Here is a 7,017-nt window from a genome sequence, read left to right on the forward strand (position 1 = left end):
CAGAACATCATACATAATTATATGAAAATAAAAAAAAATAATTGCAAACATTTTTTTATTTTCTTTAAGGTGGCGCTATACAGTTTCGCATTTTGCATAGGGTTAGGAATTTAAAGAAAAAGAATGTCCCCGGCTTTCCTCACTGGTTATACTGGCTATTTAAAAAAGACCTTGTATATCTTAGGTATAATGCAAAGAACCTTTAATTCCCTTTATTTTGGTGTATGATTGATGGGTGTACTATGGGTTATAGAGTATACAGCTTGGCCTTACTTCAAATGTGCACCTTTCAAAAAAGTGCTAGCTCTACTTGGTCATTTTCACTTCCTGAACTTCAGGGGTCAATTGTATAAAAAAGAGCCGATAACTTTTTTTACATTTTATATATTTGGTAATTCATTCATTGCACTTTCAGAAGCTGGTATTGTCTAGTCTGGCAAAATTCATTTTCCCTATTTTAATAGCTGCTATGTATAGTGTACTTTAGACTAATTCAGACTGATTTTTTAACACAAGGGAGCAGTCATTTTAGTTAGCAGTGTGCTTAAATCATGTAAAATTTCCAAAAGTACAATATCCAAAAGAAATATCATCCACATTACATTAATGTAGCATAGAGGTATGCAAACATTCTCTCCACTGTGCATGTTTTAAATGCGAACTACTTCACCTTACATACGTCACTCTCTCAAAAGCACATATTATCTGGTGAGCGCCACCATAAAGAAGATGTAGGTATTATTTTTTTATGATTTAATTATGTTTATATGGCTGAAACATTTAAGTCGCAAGCATCAAAACAATCCTTATGAATAATTCTCCTGCCTTTTTCCCCACAGAACAGTATTTATGAGTGTCAGAGTCTCTAACAAGTCCAGCCTACCCCCCCCCCCATGATAAAAGTGAGCTATTTTAAGAATGCACATTACATTTTGTAAACATAGCAACCAATGTTATGCTGAATGATAGGAACATGAAACTAGCCAGAATTATTTCTGAGATATCAACAATGAATTTTACAATTAGAAAAGGGAGGTAACTCATCAGCTTCATAAAGGTCAAAGGTCAAAGTGTAAAATATTTGCCTATTGTTTAATATGGAAGAAGCGAATTCACTTTCTCATCATTTATTTTTTTATTTCATTGCAAATAAATGAAAAGAAACATTTTCACCATATATTTCTGTCACTTATTGCAACAGTTTTAAATTTAAGTTGACTCTATTCCTATATTCTAAGTCTTCTAATTTCCCCATAATTAAGGTCACTACTCACACAAACATACCTCATGGCAAATTATGTAAGCAAGAGAAAAACGATCATAATTAGCTTATTTTCATGCTTAAATGCAATATGAATGTACCATTTTATTCAGAACATCATACATAATTATATGAAAATAAAAAAAAATAATTGCAAACATTTTTTTATTTTCTTTAAGGTGGCGCTATACAGTTTCGCATTTTGCATAGGGTTAGGAATTTAAAGAAAAAGAATGTCCCCGGCTTTCCTCACTGGTTATACTGGCTATTTAAAAAAGACCTTGTATATCTTAGGTATAATGCAAAGAACCTTTAATTCCCTTTATTTTGGTGTATGATTGATGGGTGTACTATGGGTTATAGAGTATACAGCTTGGCCTTACTTCAAATGTGCACCTTTCAAAAAAGTGCTAGCTCTACTTGGTCATTTTCACTTCCTGAACTTCAGGGGTCAATTGTATAAAAAAGAGCCGATAACTTTTTTTACATTTTATATATTTGGTAATTCATTCATTGCACTTTCAGAAGCTGGTATTGTCTAGTCTGGCAAAATTCATTTTCCCTATTTTAATAGCTGCTATGTATAGTGTACTTTAGACTAATTCAGACTGATTTTTTAACACAAGGGAGCAGTCATTTTAGTTAGCAGTGTGCTTAAATCATGTAAAATTTCCAAAAGTACAATATCCAAAAGAAATATCATCCACATTACATTAATGTAGCATAGAGGTATGCAAACATTCTCTCCACTGTGCATGTTTTAAATGCGAACTACTTCACCTTACATACGTCACTCTCTCAAAAGCACATATTATCTGGTGAGCGCCACCATAAAGAAGATGTAGGTATTATTTTTTTATGATTTAATTATGTTTATATGGCTGAAACATTTAAGTCGCAAGCATCAAAACAATCCTTATGAATAATTCTCCTGCCTTTTTCCCCACAGAACAGTATTTATGAGTGTCAGAGTCTCTAACAAGTCCAGCCTACCCCCCCCCCCATGATAAAAGTGAGCTATTTTAAGAATGCACATTACATTTTGTAAACATAGCAACCAATGTTATGCTGAATGATAGGAACATGAAACTAGCCAGAATTATTTCTGAGATATCAACAATGAATTTTACAATTAGAAAAGGGAGGTAACTCATCAGCTTCATAAAGGTCAAAGGTCAAAGTGTAAAATATTTGCCTATTGTTTAATATGGAAGAAGCGAATTCACTTTCTCATCATTTATTTTTTTATTTCATTGCAAATAAATGAAAAGAAACATTTTCACCATATATTTCTGTCACTTATTGCAACAGTTTTAAATTTAAGTTGACTCTATTCCTATATTCTAAGTCTTCTAATTTCCCCATAATTAAGGTCACTACTCACACAAACATACCTCATGGCAAATTATGTAAGCAAGAGAAAAACGATCATAATTAGCTTATTTTCATGCTTAAATGCAATATGAATGTACCATTTTATTCAGAACATCATACATAATTATATGAAAATAAAAAAAAATAATTGCAAACATTTTTTTATTTTCTTTAAGGTGGCGCTATACAGTTTCGCATTTTGCATAGGGTTAGGAATTTAAAGAAAAAGAATGTCCCCGGCTTTCCTCACTGGTTATACTGGCTATTTAAAAAAGACCTTGTATATCTTAGGTATAATGCAAAGAACCTTTAATTCCCTTTATTTTGGTGTATGATTGATGGGTGTACTATGGGTTATAGAGTATACAGCTTGGCCTTACTTCAAATGTGCACCTTTCAAAAAAGTGCTAGCTCTACTTGGTCATTTTCACTTCCTGAACTTCAGGGGTCAATTGTATAAAAAAGAGCCGATAACTTTTTTTACATTTTATATATTTGGTAATTCATTCATTGCACTTTCAGAAGCTGGTATTGTCTAGTCTGGCAAAATTCATTTTCCCTATTTTAATAGCTGCTATGTATAGTGTACTTTAGACTAATTCAGACTGATTTTTTAACACAAGGGAGCAGTCATTTTAGTTAGCAGTGTGCTTAAATCATGTAAAATTTCCAAAAGTACAATATCCAAAAGAAATATCATCCACATTACATTAATGTAGCATAGAGGTATGCAAACATTCTCTCCACTGTGCATGTTTTAAATGCGAACTACTTCACCTTACATACGTCACTCTCTCAAAAGCACATATTATCTGGTGAGCGCCACCATAAAGAAGATGTAGGTATTATTTTTTTATGATTTAATTATGTTTATATGGCTGAAACATTTAAGTCGCAAGCATCAAAACAATCCTTATGAATAATTCTCCTGCCTTTTTCCCCACAGAACAGTATTTATGAGTGTCAGAGTCTCTAACAAGTCCAGCCTACCCCCCCCCCCATGATAAAAGTGAGCTATTTTAAGAATGCACATTACATTTTGTAAACATAGCAACCAATGTTATGCTGAATGATAGGAACATGAAACTAGCCAGAATTATTTCTGAGATATCAACAATGAATTTTACAATTAGAAAAGGGAGGTAACTCATCAGCTTCATAAAGGTCAAAGGTCAAAGTGTAAAATATTTGCCTATTGTTTAATATGGAAGAAGCGAATTCACTTTCTCATCATTTATTTTTTTATTTCATTGCAAATAAATGAAAAGAAACATTTTCACCATATATTTCTGTCACTTATTGCAACAGTTTTAAATTTAAGTTGACTCTATTCCTATATTCTAAGTCTTCTAATTTCCCCATAATTAAGGTCACTACTCACACAAACATACCTCATGGCAAATTATGTAAGCAAGAGAAAAACGATCATAATTAGCTTATTTTCATGCTTAAATGCAATATGAATGTACCATTTTATTCAGAACATCATACATAATTATATGAAAATAAAAAAAAATAATTGCAAACATTTTTTTATTTTCTTTAAGGTGGCGCTATACAGTTTCGCATTTTGCATAGGGTTAGGAATTTAAAGAAAAAGAATGTCCCCGGCTTTCCTCACTGGTTATACTGGCTATTTAAAAAAGACCTTGTATATCTTAGGTATAATGCAAAGAACCTTTAATTCCCTTTATTTTGGTGTATGATTGATGGGTGTACTATGGGTTATAGAGTATACAGCTTGGCCTTACTTCAAATGTGCACCTTTCAAAAAAGTGCTAGCTCTACTTGGTCATTTTCACTTCCTGAACTTCAGGGGTCAATTGTATAAAAAAGAGCCGATAACTTTTTTTACATTTTATATATTTGGTAATTCATTCATTGCACTTTCAGAAGCTGGTATTGTCTAGTCTGGCAAAATTCATTTTCCCTATTTTAATAGCTGCTATGTATAGTGTACTTTAGACTAATTCAGACTGATTTTTTAACACAAGGGAGCAGTCATTTTAGTTAGCAGTGTGCTTAAATCATGTAAAATTTCCAAAAGTACAATATCCAAAAGAAATATCATCCACATTACATTAATGTAGCATAGAGGTATGCAAACATTCTCTCCACTGTGCATGTTTTAAATGCGAACTACTTCACCTTACATACGTCACTCTCTCAAAAGCACATATTATCTGGTGAGCGCCACCATAAAGAAGATGTAGGTATTATTTTTTTATGATTTAATTATGTTTATATGGCTGAAACATTTAAGTCGCAAGCATCAAAACAATCCTTATGAATAATTCTCCTGCCTTTTTCCCCACAGAACAGTATTTATGAGTGTCAGAGTCTCTAACAAGTCCAGCCTACCCCCCCCCCCATGATAAAAGTGAGCTATTTTAAGAATGCACATTACATTTTGTAAACATAGCAACCAATGTTATGCTGAATGATAGGAACATGAAACTAGCCAGAATTATTTCTGAGATATCAACAATGAATTTTACAATTAGAAAAGGGAGGTAACTCATCAGCTTCATAAAGGTCAAAGGTCAAAGTGTAAAATATTTGCCTATTGTTTAATATGGAAGAAGCGAATTCACTTTCTCATCATTTATTTTTTTATTTCATTGCAAATAAATGAAAAGAAACATTTTCACCATATATTTCTGTCACTTATTGCAACAGTTTTAAATTTAAGTTGACTCTATTCCTATATTCTAAGTCTTCTAATTTCCCCATAATTAAGGTCACTACTCACACAAACATACCTCATGGCAAATTATGTAAGCAAGAGAAAAACGATCATAATTAGCTTATTTTCATGCTTAAATGCAATATGAATGTACCATTTTATTCAGAACATCATACATAATTATATGAAAATAAAAAAAAATAATTGCAAACATTTTTTTATTTTCTTTAAGGTGGCGCTATACAGTTTCGCATTTTGCATAGGGTTAGGAATTTAAAGAAAAAGAATGTCCCCGGCTTTCCTCACTGGTTATACTGGCTATTTAAAAAAGACCTTGTATATCTTAGGTATAATGCAAAGAACCTTTAATTCCCTTTATTTTGGTGTATGATTGATGGGTGTACTATGGGTTATAGAGTATACAGCTTGGCCTTACTTCAAATGTGCACCTTTCAAAAAAGTGCTAGCTCTACTTGGTCATTTTCACTTCCTGAACTTCAGGGGTCAATTGTATAAAAAAGAGCCGATAACTTTTTTTACATTTTATATATTTGGTAATTCATTCATTGCACTTTCAGAAGCTGGTATTGTCTAGTCTGGCAAAATTCATTTTCCCTATTTTAATAGCTGCTATGTATAGTGTACTTTAGACTAATTCAGACTGATTTTTTAACACAAGGGAGCAGTCATTTTAGTTAGCAGTGTGCTTAAATCATGTAAAATTTCCAAAAGTACAATATCCAAAAGAAATATCATCCACATTACATTAATGTAGCATAGAGGTATGCAAACATTCTCTCCACTGTGCATGTTTTAAATGCGAACTACTTCACCTTACATACGTCACTCTCTCAAAAGCACATATTATCTGGTGAGCGCCACCATAAAGAAGATGTAGGTATTATTTTTTTATGATTTAATTATGTTTATATGGCTGAAACATTTAAGTCGCAAGCATCAAAACAATCCTTATGAATAATTCTCCTGCCTTTTTCCCCACAGAACAGTATTTATGAGTGTCAGAGTCTCTAACAAGTCCAGCCTACCCCCCCCCCCATGATAAAAGTGAGCTATTTTAAGAATGCACATTACATTTTGTAAACATAGCAACCAATGTTATGCTGAATGATAGGAACATGAAACTAGCCAGAATTATTTCTGAGATATCAACAATGAATTTTACAATTAGAAAAGGGAGGTAACTCATCAGCTTCATAAAGGTCAAAGGTCAAAGTGTAAAATATTTGCCTATTGTTTAATATGGAAGAAGCGAATTCACTTTCTCATCATTTATTTTTTTATTTCATTGCAAATAAATGAAAAGAAACATTTTCACCATATATTTCTGTCACTTATTGCAACAGTTTTAAATTTAAGTTGACTCTATTCCTATATTCTAAGTCTTCTAATTTCCCCATAATTAAGGTCACTACTCACACAAACATACCTCATGGCAAATTATGTAAGCAAGAGAAAAACGATCATAATTAGCTTATTTTCATGCTTAAATGCAATATGAATGTACCATTTTATTCAGAACATCATACATAATTATATGAAAATAAAAAAAAATAATTGCAAACATTTTTTTATTTTCTTTAAGGTGGCGCTATACAGTTTCGCATTTTGCATAGGGTTAGGAATTTAAAGAAAAAGAATGTCCCCGGCTTTCCTCACTGGTTATACAAGGCTATTT

Source organism: Sinohyriopsis cumingii, chromosome 17 (genome assembly GCF_028554795.1).
Source record: "Sinohyriopsis cumingii isolate HCF-2022 chromosome 17, ASM2855479v2, whole genome shotgun sequence".
Lineage (NCBI taxonomy): Eukaryota > Metazoa > Mollusca > Bivalvia > Unionida > Unionidae > Sinohyriopsis > Sinohyriopsis cumingii.